The following is a 19,194-nucleotide window of genomic DNA, read 5'->3' as shown; positions in this document are numbered from 1 at the left end:
GTTTACAGGTCAGGTTAGGTGGGGACTGGGGACATCCACGTTGAGATGGAGTTCTGGGGAGGAAGTATGAGATGTGGAACAGTTAGAGGGTGGAAAAGGTTTGGTAGGGGGAATAAAATATGAAGTGAATAAAAATAAATAAATCATAAAAAAGGAAAAAGAAAAAAGATCTCTGGTAGAATTATGGGTATCATTTTGTATACCCTCATATCATCTGTGAATAATAATAGCTTGACTTCTTCCTTTCCAATTTGTATCCCCCTTGACCTCCTTTTATTGTCTAATTACTCTAGCTAGAATTTCAAGATTGGGCAGCATTTTCTTATACCTGATTTTAGTGGGATTGCTTCAAGTTTCTCTCTAGCTGTTGTCAGCTTTTGGCTTACTGTATACTGTTTGTTTTTTTCATGTTTATATATGTGCCTTTAATCCATGATCTCTCCACGACTTTTATCATGAATGGATGTTGGATATGGTCTCCCACCACGAATTCCTGACCTGGAGCCCTCCCACCCCCACACTATTTCCACAGTTAATCATGAAATAGTCTTTAAAACAGCAAAGAACTTTATTGACATAAAAGACAGAAATTTTTTAGTAAAACTGTTTTATTTAAATTATAAACATAAAAGACTATATATAAAAATTTGGAAAATTCAGAATAGCAAAACAGTTTCATCTGTGAATGAAAGTGGAAGAAAACATCCACTACAGTTACTTTTCCAGGATCAGGCCTGCTGTTCCTTTAAAGGGAAACTGTTCACCTGATATTCAGTCATAGGAAACATCAAAGTACACAAATAAGTGATACAAATATAAAAAAGGATCTGAGGTTAACTCACCCACACCTTGATATAGCTGTGAATAAATAATGGAATCAGAAGTAAGGAAGATTTAGTGTGATAAAAATGAAGACCACAGTTTAGTTAATTTTTGTGAGCTTTCTATTTTCAGCTAGGGTGAAATTGGTTAATTGGTATGATCATGGGTACTACCACTTCAGCTCTTTCATTAGTATGCCTATACTTTTCTGTAACAATACAGGTCTTTCCCAAATATGATACGTGTCATAGAAAATTTTACATTGCTAATTTCAACCAAAGTTCTACTTAAAATTTTGTTAGATTATAAGATTTTATAAAACATAAAAGCTCAGATTTGAAAATGAACATCTTTGAAATCAGTCCACAACTACTCATATGGCTGAGAACCATGCGTCATGTTTTACCTGAAGAATATTATTTGTCCTTTTATTAACAAGTACATATGCATATGAACCCACTACAGGGAAAGGAAAGGCAAGGTAGTATTTATAGATTCTTTGTTTTGTTTTGGCCTTCCAGGCTTAATCATTGTAGGTCATATGAGAGGTCGGTTTTAAATTTGCTAATAAGCGATACATACTTAATACTATCTTAGATGCTGGAAATACTTAGAACATGTATTATTGCAATGAGAAATGTAACCCATTTGTGTAGCACTAATTGCTCTCATCATTTTGATAGACACCTGAAATGAATAACCATCTAACTTGCCTTAGTAAGTAGTTGATTATAAATGTAATTTATACATCTCTTTATGACTGTGAGTCATCTCCCTTCTTTTCCACAGAAAATATCTTTCAAAATGTATTTTATGAAATATCTTTTGAGGTTTGATGCTATAATTATTCCCTCTATTGATGGTAGAGGCAATTTATCTTTATTCCAGTATTACTAAACATACTTGCATTCTTCTTTCTAAGTCAGTTCTTCTCCTAGGCTCTCTGCTCTCCTGTAACTATGGTTTAGTGTTTAAATTTCTTATTAGCTGACAAACACTCCCACATGTCTCACTGTCAGCTTCAGGTCTCTAAAAAACACCTATGAAGTCACTTCCATTTTCATAATTTTCCCATCCATATATTGAACTTTAAATGTTAGTAACAGAAACAGAAAAATCAATATTTTTGTATAACACAGTTTCATTCTACACAATAGCACAAACTACAAATGATAATACTTCTTAAAATTTTTACAATTGTAAAATAAAGAAATCTATCCTTTATTTTAACTGTATGCTTATACTGTATGCAAGTTACCTATTATAAACTTTACAGAGGAGTCTCTGAGTAATTTGCACACAAGGAATATACACATCATATTAACACATCACATGTGTTATTAACTATATATTATTAATATATAGTTATTAATTATTAGTTATTAGTTATTAATTATTAATTATATAATTAGTTATTAATATTAATAACTATTATTAATATAGTTATTAACACATCACATGTGTTAATAACTATAAAGGGAGGTATTTCTCAACACAGCATTATACTAATTATGTTTCATTTTGTAGAAGGGTATTTTAAGCACATGCAGATTTTGCTAATTCAGATGGTAACATTTTTCCAGTTTGACTGGAAGATTGTACTTGGGCCTCATGTTAAAGTGTTCTGCCATTATACCTTGAGCATTTAGATTATCTTGCAATTCTGATTAACACAGATTACTTAAACTGTAAATTATTTTTAACTGATACATAAAAATAAAATTGCAAACTCTGATGACAAGATAAAGGTTGAAAAAATTCTTAAGATTCACAGGTAAATAAGACATTCACTGTAGGCTAAGGCTGTTAGGAAAGCAGCTACTAGGAAACATGTTGGCACAGGCCTAGAGCCTGACCACACACAGGTGACTGGCACAGAGGCAGCACAACAGTAAACATACAGGCCTATAGACAAGCACATTGGCAGGTTGGCAAAAGTGGAATGATGGGTCAGACCTCCCACCTCAGGACCATATTCCAATAAAAAAAAAGGTAGCAGTCTTCCACAATGAGTTACATAGTAAATTAAATTAAATTTTTAATTTTTGGGTTATCAGACATCTCATGTTGTACTGATTCATAAATTTCTAGTTCCAGATGTGTTTATCTGACTTGTATGTGATACCCATATCTTTGTCATATTTTCTTAACATAAACTGACTTGGATGGCTGTTTTTTTCAATATAGTAGAAATATACTATTTGATGTTTCTATAAAAGTATTCATCAGTTTAAATTAGGATAAATGTGTCTTTCTAACTGAAGAAACAATCCTTAATAATCCACTACATTTCAATTCAATTCTTATTTATATAAATACAGTTATTTTCTTCCTTTCTTTCTTTTTGTCATTCTTTCCTTCCTTTCTTATTTTGCTTCTATTTTTAATATTTTTTTCTTTTTTTCTTTCTTACATCTTCAGTTTTCACTCCCTCCTCTCTCCCCAGTCCCCCGCCCCCCCCCCCTTTCTCCACACATCCCATCCATTCTTCCTGTTTCTTTTCAGAAAAAGACAGGCTTCTCATGGATATTAGTCATCCATGGCATATCAATTTGCAGTAAGACTAAGTACTTCCCCTCATATTGAGACTGGACAAGGCAACCCAATAGGAGGAAACATTCTTTAAAGGAGGCAAAAGAATCTCCTTACAATTTAATTGTCTTTTTTAAAAAAGGTTGATTATGTCAGATTCCAAAATGGTTATGACCGCCAAATCTAGGACATCCTTCAGGAAGGTGTTCTAAGTTGATGCAACCTGCTGGAAGACTAGTTAGAGAGAGAGAGAGAGAGAGAGAGAGAGAGAGAGAGAGAGAGACAGAGAGACAGAGAGAAAGAGAGAGAGAGAGAAAGAGAGAGAGAGAGAGAGAGAGAATTGGGGGATGGGTGTTTAGATGCTGATGTAGGTAATTTAGAAATATAGTGAGAAACTCAATACTAATACCTAAAAAGGTTTTGTTAATTAAATGACAGAAATTAGACTAAAATATGACAGATGTGAACATAGTTTTGCATCATAAATATACAACTATCCATTGTAATTGAGTCAATAAATGGACAAATATGCAGAAATAGCCATGTTTTTGTTTTGTTTGAACGCTTCAGGAAATACCAGACAAGGTTAATGAGTAGGGTAAGTGAAGGCCAGAGGTTGATCCCTCAGGTAATCTAAAATCAAAATGAGCAAGCAAAGAATATTTGATGTTATTATAGCCTCCCATTTGTTGCTGTGATAAAAAAAAAAATAACCACCCAGAGCAACAGAGGAAAATGCTTGGTTAGTTTATATTGCCAAGTCATAGCCCATCATTGAGGATGTTAGGACTTGCATTCAAACAGAAATCAAACAGGAACTTGACTCAGAAACCATCATGGGGAAGTGTTCCACGCTTCCTTCTGCTCAGCTAAACTTTTTAGTTGTAGTTTTTATTTTATTTGTCACAGGACCTCATTATGTAGTTCTTGTTGGCCTGGAACTGGCAGATATAAGCTAGCTGGCTGACCTCATACTCACAGGTGTCCCCCCATTTCTGCCACACAAATAGCTGGGATTCAAAGCCTGTCCCATGCTGCCTCAATTAGCTGTTTTGTATGGCTCAGGAACACCTGCAAAAAGATTGTACCACTCGCAGTAGTCATGCATTTCCTCTATAAATTAATAGACAAGACAATACTCTATAAGCATGCTTACAGGCCAGTCTGAGCTGATCAATCCTTAGCTGAGTCTCCCTTCATGGTAAATCTGGGCTGTGTCAAGCTTACAGTTAAAGCTTGTTTGGACACACGAGATAAAAATGATAAATTTTCATGGTTGAAAAGTTGGCCAGTGATAAGAAATTTTACAAAGTAAAATTCCAGTGCTTTCATAAGTTTTGTAGTGATGAGCAGAAAAAAGAATGGAATCAATTATACTGGTTCAGAGTTTTTTCCACAATAAAATCAAAATATTCTGTTGGCATCCTTTTTTAGTGCCTGACAATGATAGTATTGATAAAGGTTCAGCGACAAGACTCAAGGTCTAAAATCAACTATAAAATACCTTTAAGTATACATATATACATATACATACACACACACACACATATATATATATATATATATAGTATGTTAATAATAATGATAACAATAATAGTAATTGGAGGGTATTGGGATGGTACCTTCTATAGCCCATATTGGTCTTCATCTCACAAAGCTACTGAGGATAATTTTGAACGATTTATCATCCTGCCTTGAGTTCTAAGTGCAGAGAAAGGCATGTGTCTCCATATTCATCAAGAAGTAATTTTAAGTAAGCAATTTTAACTTAATATAATTATAATTGTAAATCGACTATAGAATCAGTTATACTTAATCACAAATTACTACTACTTAAATAATTACCAAATGCATTTTAACAAAGAAAAAATAGTAAATATAAATAGAGAAATAGTTGTTTATAAATTAGTATACTATATCACTGGCAACATCTTTTTAATGATAAAGATAAGGAAAAAATTAACTAATAGTAATTTTTAAAATAATTATCATTAAACTAATTGACTTTTACTATTATGCCAAGAAGTAATCTATATTAGTTCAGCATTAAATACTTTGCTCCTCTGACATTAGACTCCTTTTTATTACCATAATTTTGCCAGATACATTGTTGCACAACTAAATCACAGAGTAAAAATAATCTCAGAACAAAATATTATTTCAGAGTTATTAACAAGAATACACCACTAAGTCTGAGATTAGTGTTTATATTTCAATTTCTGTTATGAAAAGAGCTGGTGTTCTCTTGGGTAAGGCATGATATAGTTTTAAGTTATACCAAATAAATTCTGAGATAAATTTAGGAACACTTTGTTATTAGACTTGGCTTTGAATCTTTCATCTGTGTAGGAGAGAAGAAGGCAGTTTAGGCAGAAGAAGGGATCCAGCTTCATTGTGGTATGGGAAGTTTCAGGCATTTTCAGAGGGAGCCCTGGGGCTTCAATGGAACTTTCAGAATTGGCACAGCTTGGGTCAACATCAAAATGATATCACATTGCTACTCTAGCCTTAGGCAGTATAAAATGACTTTTCCTTGGGAGTTGTGAGCAACTATCTAGTCACTTCTAAGTGCACCAACAATAACTTAGGAAGTGATTCCAACCCACTGTTAGCTTACTGAGATTATCTACAGGAATATGAGGTGAATCAATACAAGTATACCATCGATACCCTATGAAGCTCACATGCCTAGGATGCTGTGGACAGACCAAGAAAATCTAAGCAAGCCAAAAATTCTACTGAGGAATTGTTACTGATGTAAACCTTGAGGAGGACCCTTGTAAACCTTGTAAATACAGGAGATTGCTGAGCCTCCTAAATATCATTACCTCCTAAATCATAAGAGCCTCCCACTTCCCTCACCAGGAGGGATAGCTTCAACTGGAAGGAGAGAGCTACATAACTACACAACAAGTGTTAATCCTCAAATTTGCCAGAGAAAAGCCAAGTGCATAATTTTTGGCCAAATTTAAATTAAGCTTAATTAAATAGTAAATACTGATCAAGAAATGGACTTTGGTCAGAATCATTCTCTGGAATTTCTCAGGTCAGAATCACCTTGGACCACATGTTGAAGGGATTTCTAAGAACAAACCTATAGGTCATCATACTAACAAGTGGGCCTTTGTTATTTTCCAAGAACTACTTTTTCCAGCATTTTAGCAAGTTACCCAGTTCATGGGCAGGTGGAGCTTAAAGCATTAAATTTGTGACAGGTAGTAAGGAGGCACGTCTGAAAAGTTCACTGAGTTCCTTCGTTGCTTTAGCCAATATGATTTTTAAGAGGTGGGGCAACAAGTTTTTCACTGGAGGTACAGATAGATAAATCTTCTATATCTTCATGAAAATTTTGCTAGGCCAATATCATGCAGCTACAGCAATAATCTACATTCAAACTAGCACATGTATCTCCAAGGGCTGCTTCCTTCCTTCCTTCCTTCCTTCCTTCCTTCCTTCCTTCCTTCCTTCCTTCCTTCCTCTTTCTTTCTTTCTTTCTTTCTTTCTTTCTTTCTTTCTTTCTTTCTTTCTTTCTTTCTTTCTTTCTTTCTTTCTTTCTATTTCTTTCTTTTTATTATAATTATTATTCTTTCATTATTATTTTTTTTCTTTATTTACATTTAAAATGTTTTCCTCTTTCCTGGGTTTCCCTCCGAAAATCCCCTATTTCCTCCTTCTGCTCACCAACCTACCCCCCTCTCACTTCCTGATCCTGGCATTTCCCTACACTGCAGCATCAAGCCTTCACAGGTCCAAGGGCCTCTCCTCTCATTGATGTCACACATCCTCTGCTACATATGTGGCTGGAGTCATGGGTCCCTCCTGTGTACTATTTGGTTGGTGGTTTAGTCCTTGGGAGCTCTGGGGGATGCTGGTTGGTTCACATTGTTGTTCCTCCCATGGGCTTGCAAACCCCTTCAGCTCCTTGGGTACTTTCTCTAGCTCCTCCATTGAGGACCTTGTGCTCAGTCCAATGGTTGGCTGAGAGCATCCACCTCTGTATTTGTCAGGCACTGGCAGAGTCTCTCAGACTGCTTTCTTAACCACGATAAAACAAATCCTTTTACTTCTCTCCATTGCAGATGTCTGTCCTCTGTAATGCAAGTGTCTGCCCTCACTCTGGCTGCTGTGCTGTTGGAACACCTGTGCTCATCTTTCACTGTCCTCCACAGAGCATGCCTCAGGATTGTAGGCAGGTAATCATCCCCACAATGATGAATGTACTGAGCTGCACTTTCAATTTCTTGTACTCAGTTTAAGAGTGCTTCTAGCTATACTCATTTGTTTAATTATACAATGAAACATTTATTAACTACTGATTGCCAAAGACTTGCAAATCTTGACTTGGAATTGAATGAAGAGAAGAGGAGCAGGGTCTTGAGTCACAAAAAGTTTATCTATCATTTGGTACCTTTATAAATTAATCACAGTTTCCTTGTATATAGCTTTTTGGAAAATTAAAACCAGTGATTTTGTGATTAGCAAGTTTAGCTTTCAAAATCTGATATCCTTGACATTCATACGCATATTTAATGGCACCTGGGGCTTTTCTATCTCAAGTACTTTTGCTTCCCAATCTTTTATGCTAGAAAGGTTAAGGTTATTAACTATGATATTTTCCTCTGAAAATGTGGTGATGTATTTCATCAATCAAAACTTTCCCATAGGACACACATGTTGACCACGTGCTTGTAATCCTATCAGATTTAGACTTGCTGATATTTATTTTAGTTCTGACCTGAGAGTATAGATATGTAGATACACAGAACAGAATGTCATACAGCCTGTATGGCTGCGAGTACTGACTTTTCTGGAGTGACTAAAAGAAGAACCAACAGACACATATACAGAAAAGCTGGGATTGGGTAGGATGTGCTATGATGGGGAATCCCTAACAGCCTGGATACTAGGAATTTTATTGTACAAACAATGAAGCAGACCTATTATATACAGCTGAACAAGGAGATAGGTGAACCAATCTTTGTTTGGAGACTCTGTAGGTAAGTTGTCTCTGAATAGTGTCAGCTGGGAGGAGAAAGCTGTGGTTGGTTGACAATTTCTGCACAGAGGAAGCCCTTGGTATTTCCCTAAGACTATGCTGGGGAGGCCTCAACAAAACTAAATTTAAGAAAATATTACAATGACCAAAAGACAAATATGTGTGCTGTAGTTGCAAGTAGTTACCTGAAACATTCATTTAAAGTTTTTTGTTTTTAAAATTGCAGTTAATAAGATGTGATTCAGAGGTGATGTTATGAGGAGCTGGCCTTCTTCTATGAATGCTTGAGTAATATCTTTACCTTGACTGATATACTGTGAACACAAGCTAATGATTAAGTCTAAAATGTTAAAAATCAAGTGGTAGAGAGCTTGAGGAATATCAAGTGTCAATCAAGGTTAGCTAGCATGATAGTAATTCTGACATTCTTCTACTCTTTCTTTCTACAATACTAATAGGAACACATAATACTTATTCAGATAGTCTTGCTTATTATAATAGCCAAGTAACAGAATTCTGGAAAGTGGAAAAAAAAAGATAGATTCATGAGAAAGCTGTTGATATATAACATGAGTATATTCCAGGCAGAACTTGTTTCTTGAGTATAACTAAGTAGTTATTTATAACCTTGAGCGCTAAATTAATGTGAAAGTTTCTGACCCTAGCATAAAACTATAAAACTTTTTTTAGCATTTGACTACCTTCATTCTTTGTTGATAGATAAAATCTTAGTCTTGCATTCTGTGTCTAACAGACTGAAATATATCTATAAAATCAATGGTTTATAAATTTAAATGCTATTTTATCATTTTATAAAAATGAAAATTAACTTAAAGTTATAACCTATATGATTACTAATGTTAACTTCTTTCAATTCTTGTGGACAGAAGAACCAAATTGTATTCTACCTGCAGAATTTGGATACCGTGTACATAGATTCCACAGTAGATATAACTTTGCACATGGAAAAGAAAATGCTTCATATATATTCATTTTATAATTGCTTATTTTTTCTGAACTCCCTTTAATTGAGACCTCATTATTTTTGTTACTATGACTCTTTCCCAAGCCTACTTTTACTAGTTCAACCTTGGTCAAATCCTTTTACTTCTCATTTTGATAGACAAATTTGTATCACTGAGTGAAGATTACTTGGAAAGTACATCAAAAACTTAGAATATTACCTAGAGTATATTGGATAATCTATTACATGGATGAATATTTGTCCAGTACTTCAAACCAATTTTGATTATTTAAGACTATTTCTATAAATACTGTTGGTGAAATTATGCATTGATGTGACTAATCAGAAAGAGAACTTAAACCTATTTTTACTTACAAACACCTCTTGAAGTAAGACATAAGTGTGTTGTATGCCTTAGAGATAAAACGGAGATATTAATAGTATTTATAAATGTACACATTTATAATATCTTTTGTTATAATGAAGTGTGAACCCTTAGTCATGGAGGCCATTCAGCTAAGTTCATAATGTTTGTAAGAGTCACAAAGATTGCTGACATTCAATATTTGTTGTCTGCTGCAAGCATCTTTCTGTCCTGAATTCTTTCCTGTTTTCACATATTATTTAGGCGTTCAGAAATTATGTCCTCTACTCCTAGCTTTCTGTGTCAACCATAGGGCCTTTATATGAAATAATGAGGACAGCTAAATATTTGAGGAGGTCCCAGGTGAAAACTTTTGTGAATAGGAGCCACATCTTGAGCCAGACTTTTTTCTGCCTGTATTGGTTTGGAGAAATAGAAGAATGGCTTTAGACTTCAAGATGATGGATTTCCTTTCAGAACAATAAGGAGAGACTCTGCTGCCAAGATGAAATAAAGGCCCAGACAGAACCTCATTGGATAACACAGAAGCTTTATATTTAAAATTTTAAAGAGTTAGATGAGCCTTGAGAACAATACAAATAGTGCTGATGAATAGTGCCATCTCCATTGGATAGTCAAGATATTATAATAGTTCCCAGTAAATACTGAATGTACTTTTCCCTTAAGCAATGTCCTTATATTCAGAGTGAATGGCAAGACTGATACTTTTCAGCCTAGAAGTTACTAAAACATTTTAGGAATTGAGTTGACTCAGTCTGGAAAATGTTTGACACACAAACATGAGAACCTGAGTTTTATCGCCAGAAATCACATACTCAAAGATGGCCTCTTAGTGCTGGCAAGTTGGAAATTAGTAGATTCCTTGGGTCTCACTTGCTGTTCTATCCCTCCCACATGGTCAGGGACAGATCATGTGATCCTGTGTCTGGTAAAACAAAACAAAACAAAAAATCATAGACACTTCTTGAGAAGCCTGATGCATGACATTCTTGCTTGTCCCCTGAACCCCACCTCACACACAATCACATAAAATAAAATGTAAACCTTTCAAAGGCCAACCATCCCCTGAAATGTGGGAGTCATCTTACAATTGCAGACCTGTTGCCCATCACCCTGGTGTTTCTGATGGTCCTGCCGTTTTAAATTGGACTGGTTTCTAAAGACTGTTCATCTTGTTATCTTTACAGGAAAATCTGTATATGGAAATACTCTTAGAACAATCATGAAAATGTTTTCTGCAGTAACATATTTTGTCACTAATTATGAACCAGAGTATGTACTAAGTAACATATTGGTCATCAAATTATCTTGATCCTTATGTTATTATTGCCATAGTCTAAATGAAACCGAACCTTGAATGATTAAAATTTTAATGACAGGTGAGTAATTTAAATTCAGCAAATTAAACTTTAGACATTCTTAGTCTAAAATACTGACTTAGCAAACTACCCTATTTTTTGTCATATATGTGCATAGAAAGTGAATAGTTGTAGTTTTGTGATCATTATAGGAATTTTTATAAAATTAGCATGAGAAATACAGATTCTTGCTTATTTAATATCATTAAATATTAATTACATTTTTAAATAACTAGTTTCTTCAATTTTCTTTTGTCTGTGTCTCTTGAACATTATCAAGTATCAATTTGCTTCTGCTATTTCCTACCTAACTTCAAATTTGTTAGGATGCCCTAACCGTTAATTATGACAAAGCACTTTCAAATACTACCATTTATCTGTCTGAACCTTGAACACTGAAACCTATAATCTTCATTTTGTAGAATAAAGTCTTTGGTTTTAACTATGGACTTTGGATAACAAAATCCACCTTATCTTCCTGTGATACGAGCCAGAAAGATATAAAAGCCCCCTAACTTCAGGCAAAGTTTGGAAGACAGAGACAGGTTAACAATTGGATGCTAGCAGTACTACAGAAGGTGTGTCAACTGTGAAATACCTGGGTGGAGTTGGTAATAGCTTCCTACTCTCCACTCTTTTGTTAAATTAACTAATAAAAAATGTTGAGATTTTATACCTTGTCCTCCATTTAAAAAAAATCATTACTTCTTTCACCAGGAGAAACTTAAAAATCTGATTAAAAACCCCAATAGTAGCAACTTACTCCTTTTACATGTTTATGTTTCACAGAGGCACCATCTGAAATATAAGCTTTACTTCTTTTGGGGTGGTTTCCTCAAAGCATTGGTCCAAGCATATATTTCCTTCTTTATGCCACATTCTCAGGGGGAAAAAAGAGGGGGAGGGGACCCTCCAGTATGAAGCTGTTGGAAGAAGCAGTCACCAGCAAGGGTAATAGAGAGCTGCATTTGGAAAGACTTAAAGACTTCCACATCTTTTCTTTCTTTAAAAATTTTTTTACTAGATATTTTCTTCGTTTACATTTCAAATGCTATCCCCAAAGTCCCCTATACTCTCCCCAACCCACCCACTCCTGCTTCCTGGTCCTGGCATTCCCCTGTACTGGGGCATATAAACTTTGCAAGACCAAGGGCCTCTTCTCCCAATGATGACATTTTAGGCCATCTTCTGCTATATATTCCACTAGAGACATGAGCTCAGGGGATACTGGCTAGTTCATATTGCTGTTCCTGAAGGAGTTACACACCCCTTCAGCTACTTGGGTACTTTCTCCAGCTCCTCCATTGGGGGCCCTGTGTTCAAACCATCCAAGAGATGACTGTGAGCATCCACTTCTGTATTTGCCAGGCACTGGCATAGCCTCGCAAGAGACAGCTATATCAGGGTCCTGTCAGCAAAATCTTGCTGGCATATGCAATAGTGTCTGTGTTTGGTGGCTGATTATAGTATGGATCCCCGGGTAGGGCAGTCTCTGGATGGTCCTAATACCCATGAAAGGAGTTACATCTTTTTTTTCTTACACTTTCAATCACAGGGTGTGTCTTCTCAAAGTGTCTTTGTCTCTGAAATACACGACACTATGTGAAATTTTTCCTACAACCACAGAACGGTAAAAATCCAGATGCTCTGCTCTGTTTGGTATACTTGGGTTTTAGCAGCTGATAAAATCATTTAACTAGTTTCAGATTAAAGTACTTTTTTTTTCCTTCTAACGATACAATTTCATTGTACAGGGAAGTATAAGAAATGTGAGAAGTAAAGAAATCATTGGAAAATACCAACTCAGAGTTAGGAACACAGAAGGAATTCAATAGCAACAAATAGAGTAGATTTTGATGGACCTCTTCTCAGCTAACAAATGATATTCACATTTTATCCCAGCATGGCCTACATAGCAAGTTTCTTGAAAAGCCCTGAGTTTTGTGTCTTGCCAGAGCATGGGCAAGGAGTTGAAAATTATTAAAACTCAATGCATAAAACTATGGAAATGCCTGTCAATTTAAAAATAAATAAACACATAAATAAGTAAATTCTTTTAACAAATAGCAAATATATCTATGACTTTACATTTGGAGGTTTATGATCTTTTTCTGCTTGAAAAATCCTTCTTTTTCTCTGCATATTAAATAAATTTCTTCTCTACAGCATTAGATTCATACTGTTATGAATGAGTCTTTGTATACTTTATACTTCTTCATGCAATGTGATATTTTTTCCTCATCTAATAAGCATGTAGATCCTTCATAAGTTACTTATTTGCTGAATAAATGTAGCAGACTTCCACAGATACTTACACTGTAGAGCTTTGTCCTCATTCATCTTCAAATTTCACTTCAATTTAAAAAATATATTTCCAAATTTAATTTGTTTTTCTGATTTTAAATAATTTTCTCCCATACATTTTCTACCTTAACAAATTTCATAAACATGTTACTATAACAGAACTATTTTTCAAAGTATTTTTGTCTTTCTTTTTCATTTTTAAATAGTGTCTTCCATTAGAACCAGCTCACCAAATGTATTACTTCTAAATAAAGCAGTATCTGTTTTAATAATAACAGAAACTGTGAAAAATACTTAAATTAAATATAATAGCTAAACATTTTTATTACCTCTACATTTATATCATAGGAAAAATATATATGCCCTTGGAAAAAAGTATGAATCCATTGCTTTTTTTTTAGTTAAAGATAACTTTATAATAATTTTTCTTTCAGTGATTTGAAAGTAATAATAATACCTATATCGTATTTATATTAAGATGAAAAGTAAATATTGCATTCCTTGCACAGCCAGATAGTGATCACACATGGCCTGATAGATAGTGAGCAGGCTTGCTGTATTTGTCGAGTTTACTCATAATCTTACCCCTTCAACAAAGATAAATACAGCAACCTCAGACTTATAGGAAATATAATCACACACTCATGTAGTATAACAATAAGATGAGAGTATTTTAAGAGAATAAATCAATAAATAGAAAGATATTCACCTTTTATCCCAGCATGATCTACAGAGCAAGTTGCAGTGAAGCCCACAAGTGAGACCTTATTTCAGAAAAAGAAAACAAATACCTAAATCAATATTTTATTTAGATATAAAATCCATGGAAATTAAATATATAAATCAAAGTCATCCTGAAAGAAATCCCTTTCCAGCTATGATAGTGGCAATAATTTCAATCCTTCCTCTAATTTATGGACTGATTTTGGTAAGCTTAGTATGCTAACTTACTATATTGGTACTATTAATGTATATAAACTTTTCATTAGATGCAATAATTTTATTCATAGCAGGACTCATAAGATACTTATTTGATACATTTGTACCATCCATTCTCATTAAATAATTCAATAGAAATAGAAAGTTCTAAACATTAAGCTATTCATTATGGAACTACTTAGAAAATATTATTAGAAGTAGCCAGAATATCTAAAGTTAAAAGTCATTAATAAATAATGCTGTCATGAGTAAGCAAACAGGAATGAAATTTCATTAGTAAAAATAGAATATGAAAGCTATGTGGTCTAATAGCATTGATACACAATGTAATGTGAGCCACATATGCAATTTATATACTTTAAAGTATAATGTAAGTACAAAGTGTATACATTTTTAGAAAAAAAAATTTAAAGTAAAATGAGAGGTAAAGTTAACTTTGTAACAAATTTTATTGTTCAATGTAAAAATATTACTATTATTATTGTTAATTATTATTATACATGTAATCCTTGGTAAATTACTTATCAGATTATTCAGTTTTGGTTTGGTCGTACATTTAAGATTTGATACATATTTATTACTTACATTTTAGTTTAGAATAATCATTTTCTCAGTATAACAACTGTGTCTAGCAAGATTAGCTATTTTTGATAAGACATACACATATATTCAAGACAAAGAGAAATAGTGTTTCTTATAACTGTTAAAAGTAGTAACTTATGTTTGGTTATGCAGCAAATTTAAAAAAAAATATTCATAGAATACAGTTATTGCTCCTTATATTTTATCTTAGTTTTATTACGTTGACTTGGGGCATGCAGGTGGATAGCAATGTACCAGAACACGCAAGGAGGTCAGAGAACACCTTGCAGAAGTCATTTCTTTCCTTCTTCCTTGTTAGACTTGCACTTCAAATTCAGGTCACCAGTGATGACAGCAAGCATCCTTACTTACTGAAATGTCTCTCCAATCCTTTATCCCTTTATATAAATTGAAATACTTTATTCATTTATATTTTTCAGTAAAAATATCTTACACATTTGAGTAAGTAAAAATCCAATCTTCAAACTACAGTGACTCGGTGTGCATGGTTTTGTAAAAAAATTAAAAAATTAAAAAATTAAAAAAAAAATAGTAGTGAGCTTCAATCTCTATTCTCTTCACATTGTGACCCTGTTGCTATGGAATTAATACATCTTTTCAATTCAGAGTTATTTATTATGCAAAGTACACTGAGCATTTTCATAGTGAATAATGAATAAATGACCTTTCTCAAATAAGTCATTAAGTCAGCTTACCATTTTTTGCAGTTTTGACAATTTATATATTATTGATATACTTAGTTTTAAAAAAAATTAGAACATTATTAAAAAATGGTAATGGTGTGCCCGCACACAGTACAGACTAAATGTCATTAACTCAAAGTTTTTGTCACTTAAACTGGAGGTGAGTTTCCTGAAACCGTTTTCTTGGTAGGATTTTCTTTTCCTCATCAACAACTGTGTATTGTAGCAAGAGAAAGGAAACCCAGAGACATGGATGAGAAAAGTTTTATTTTTATTTTCAAGAGTTATTAGCTTCTTCATGTGCAGTCAATGCTCACGTGTGTGTTTCCTTCTTTTAACTGGAAATACATTTTCCATAGAATATATTCTGAATATTATTTTTCTTTCCTTTTTCCTCCCAGATTCTCCCCACCTCCCTACCCGTTCAACTCCATGCCTTCTCTCTCTCTCCTTAAAAAGCATAGGAATACATAAAAAGGGTAAACAAAGCAAACAAACACAAGAAGAAAATAAACAAAGGAAAAAAAACAAAGAAAAATCACAATACATACACATACTAACACAAACCATAATGACACAGTCAGAAGTGATAATAGATGAGTAAAAACGAAGTAGGTTTAAAAAAAAGTTCCAAAACACATGATCCAACAATATACCTCCAAAAATAGAATGGACATTGTTGTTTTACTAATGTCTTTTTCAGTCCCTTTGTTGTTTGTTAATTGTGCAACCTGCTTCTTTGGTAACGGTGTTTATCAACTCTAGGGGATCTCAGAGGGAATGTATAGGTTCATTTACATATAAAAATTACACCAATTGCCAATGAAATATTCTGAGCTCTTCCTTTCCTATTTCTGTCCCCTGGATTCCTTCAATTTGCTTACTATTCAAGCTAAGATTTCAAGTACTGAAGTATAAAATGTCAACATCCTTGTATTGTTCCTGATTTTTAGAGAAGATAAATTTTTTGTGAAGTTTTATTGCTGATGAGGAAAATAAAGATGTTGTTCATTGAACTCTTTCTGTATCTAAATCTTTGATCACAGATAATGTATATCATAATGTACCTTTTTGGATATGGTTCCTCTTACTGTTATGGCTTTTAAAAACATTTATTTACAAAGTAATAGAATAATTATTCTTTAAAATTGCATGCTCGTGTAATTTGTATCTGTTTTCCACATCACATTCCATTCTGCTCATGTTAGGCCATTGCTTGTCACTACTCACAGCCTATTCTAATGGTCTACCTGGAAAAGTCTTCTATGGATTGTAATCTGACCTGATTCACATGTGTTAAATTATAAGCCATGCATATCGACATACACTTTATCCCAATATTTGGAAGGCAGAGAGTAAGATTGTTTAAGATTGAGAGAATCTGCTCTACAAAGCTCATTCTAGGCCAGTCAGGGCTCTGTACTGACACCCTATCTCAAACCAAGGCAAACAAAATAAAACTAAAAACAAAAAAAAAATCTATATTCGTTTATGTTCATGAGTAGGATGAGTATAACACAGTTTTAAGTAGTTTTACATACTTGATCTATTTAAAGTATTTAGCATTAAATGTACATTTCATTTAAAGAGACATAATAGAGATAGTAGACAAGTGGAAATGTTGTAGAGATATATTTGAAAAATTGAGTGAAGTTAATCAAAATGATTTTTATATATGCTCCCACATCTACAGAAAATAATTGTCACTGTAAGTTCACTGTTCACAAGACTAAACTGAAATTATGTAATCTTAGTTTCAGAAACTAAGATTAAAAAAAGTGTGGCTGCTGTGGGCTTGAGGATCTATTCTTTCTGTGCAAATCTCTTAACTATACATATATAGTGTGGCATCATCTACTATAGATCAGAAAGCCAAAACACAGTTACAAATATTTTCCAAGCCAACAAACTGATGTACAGCCAACCCACTCTTTATTTAACAGTCAAAACATGTTGGTATATTACAGATAGTGATAATGTATACTGTTTTGTATGTATAATTAGTTTCTTAATGACTCAAAATATTTATGGTCTTTGTTTCTGATGACACAATCTTCATTATTCTCAAGAGCTGTTCTAATTTAGACAGATGATTAAATAGAATCAGCTCATTATGTATATTTTTCTAGTTGTCTTAGGAACAACACTAGTAAGATGTTTTTCTTCTACAAAGGGAAAATGAAATATTTTGGAATAATGTTCCATTTGAAAGACACTATGAACTGCTGAATGATTGGGCATGGGTATACTAAGTCAGAGAGAAATTAATGATAGATATTTCTTTTAAAAGTCATCTCATTAAGGGGAATCAACTGGGTTTCTATGCAATTGTTTTGACTACTAATACAGATTTTCACACTGGGACTTATAAAATGTCACATGAAATGCAGCATTACAGGAAGCTTGGAAGAAATACCTGAATTCAACATGTTCATGCATGTTCTGTTATATTAGAGTTCATACTGTTAGGTTGCTTGGAACATAGCTTGATGACATTTTAAAGACCTTTCTCTGGACCTGCATTAATGATGTTTCAGTACTTAAAAAAAAAAAAAAAACATTGAAATTATACCTTCATATATTGGATAGTAAGTGAGAATTCAGTAGGGTAGGTCAACAGGGATGGAAAATTCTTCCAGTTACTCTGTTTCTGAACAACACAGTTCCAAATCTTTTACTTCTACAGTGCTTCTAAAGCCTGGTTCGGATCTGACTTGTTAGATTTGTTCTGTGCTTTCTTCTGAAGTATGGTCGATAATTTTTACAGGATAGTGAAAGCTCTGGAATATTTCTGCTGCTCAAGAAACTGAGTAATTTAACATCAGTGATTTAGTAAGATGAACATTTCAAAATACCTGTCTCCCATGGCTTTGCTTTTGTCATTCTTTGTTTCCTATTAGAATTACACTCCTAACCAATTTACCCATCCTACAAATTCTTTTTCTTATTAGATATTGTTTTTATTTACATTTTAAATGTTGTCCCCTTTCCTGGTTTCCCCTCCAGAAACCCCTATCCCAACCCCACCCCACCTGCTCACAAACTCACTTACTCCTGCTTCCCTGTCCTGGCATTCCCCTTACACTGGGGCATGGAGCCTTCACAGGACCAAGGGCCTTTCCTCCTATTGATGAACGTCTAGGTCATTTTCTGCTGCATATGTAGCTGGAGCCAAGGGTCCTTCCAGGTGTATTCTTTAGTCAGTGGTTTAGTCCCTGGGAGTTCTGGGGGTACTGTTTGGTTCATATTGTTGTTCTTCCTATGCGGCCTCAAATCCCTTCAGGTCCTTGGTCATTTCTCTACCTCCTCCATTGGGGACCATGTGCTCAGTCCATTGGTTGGCTGTGAGCATCCACTTCTGTGCTTGTTAGGCACTGGCAGAGCCTCTCAGGAGACAGCTATATCAGATTCCTGTCAGCAAGCAATTGTTGGCATCCACAATAGTGTCTAGGTTTGGTGACTAAATATGGGATGGATCTCCAGGTGGGGCAGTCTCTGGATGGCCTTTCCTTCAGTTTCTGCTCCACACTTTGTCTCTGTTTATCCTCCCATGGATATTTTGTCCCCCCTTCTAAGAAGGACTAACGTATCCACACTTTTTCTTCCTT

The 19,194-nt window shown here is 34.1% G+C and overlaps 1 long non-coding RNA gene across 1 annotated transcript in view; it reads left to right on the top strand.

The window, feature by feature from the left end:
• The window catches only part of LOC147005619 (uncharacterized), a 442,787-nt gene that overhangs the window by 189,569 nt on the left and 234,024 nt on the right, over nt 1-19,194 (top strand). Inside the window, exon 2 of the long non-coding RNA XR_015046621.1 lies at nt 7,434-7,547. This is a non-coding gene — a long non-coding RNA (uncharacterized LOC147005619). The remainder of the gene's footprint in view (nt 1-7,433; nt 7,548-19,194) is intronic.

Source organism: Mus caroli, unplaced genomic scaffold, assembly GCF_978045245.1.
Source record: "Mus caroli unplaced genomic scaffold, Mus_caroli_1 scaffold_3, whole genome shotgun sequence".
In the NCBI taxonomy this organism is placed as follows: Eukaryota; Metazoa; Chordata; class Mammalia; order Rodentia; family Muridae; genus Mus; species Mus caroli.
This window is presented reverse-complemented; position numbering and strand designations above follow the sequence as displayed.